The sequence below is a fragment of the Elephantulus edwardii genome, unplaced genomic scaffold (assembly GCF_000299155.1).
Source record: "Elephantulus edwardii isolate Elephantulus edwardi_28Jun2011 unplaced genomic scaffold, EleEdw1.0 scaffold00174, whole genome shotgun sequence".
In the NCBI taxonomy this organism is placed as follows: Eukaryota; Metazoa; Chordata; class Mammalia; order Macroscelidea; family Macroscelididae; genus Elephantulus; species Elephantulus edwardii.
Genome location: NW_006399924.1, coordinates 2766647 through 2767905, shown reverse-complemented (window position 1 = coordinate 2767905; position 1259 = coordinate 2766647).

Genomic DNA, 1259 nt, shown 5'->3' with positions numbered 1-1259 from the left:
CCACATGGCTCAACATAAGAAAAACAATCAGGAGGGTAGAGAAAACAGTGCAACAATGAATGAATGAAAACCCAAAATCTCTGTAAATGTTCATTAAAGCTAACAAAATAAAATAAAAAAGAAAAACAATCAATGTAATTCATCACATTAAAAAAGCAAAAAACAAAAACCACATGATTCTATCATTGATGCAGAAAAGGCCTTTGACAAAACCCAACACCCTTTCCTGATTAAAACATTCAACAAAATAGAATTAGAGGGGAATTTCTTCAACATAGTAAAAAGTATATATGCAAACCCGAGAGCAAACATTGTTCGCAATGGAGAGAGATTAAAGGTATTCCCCTTGAGAACAGGAACTAGGCAAGCATTCCCACTATCACCTCTCCTATTCAATATTGTACTGGAAGTCTTAGTGATAGCAATAAGACAAGAGAAGGAAATAAGAGGTATCCAAGTTGGCAAAGAGGAGGTAAAATTATCTTTCTGTGCAGATGATATGATAGTTTACTTAGAAAACCCTAAAGACTCAGCAAGAAAACTACTGGCCATAATTGGCCAATTCAGCGAAGTGGCAGGATACAAGATCAACATACAAAAATCAACTGGATTTCTCTACAGTGACAAAAAAGAATACAGAACTGGAGGTGAGAAAAGCAATACTCTTCACAATAGCTAATCACAAGATTAAATACTTAGGAGTAAACCTAACCACAAGCACAAAGAATCTATTCAAAGAAAATTACAAAACATTGCTACAAGAAACAAAAATACACCTGTAGAGGTGGAAGAATATCCCTTGCTCATGGATAGGAAGACTTGATATTACTAAAGTGACAATACTATCAAAGACAATTTACACGTTCAATGTAATCTCAATACAAATACCAATTCCATTCTTCAAAGAGATGGAAAAGTAAATCTCCAATTTAATTTGGAATGGAAAGAGGCTCAGAATAAGCAAAGCACTCCCTAAAAAGAGAAACAAGGTAGAAGGCATCTCACACCCTGATTTTAAATCCTACTACATTTCCATGGTGGTCAAGACAGTGTGGTACTGGTACAATGACAGACACATAGATCAATGGAATAGAATTGAGAATCTGTAAATCAGCTCACCTACCTATGGTCAACTGATTTTTGACAAGGAGATGAAATCAGTTAAGTGGGGAAATGACAGCCTTTTTAACAAATGGTGTTGGCAAAACTGGAAAACTATCTGCAGAAAACACAAGCAAGATCCACACCTCACTCCATAC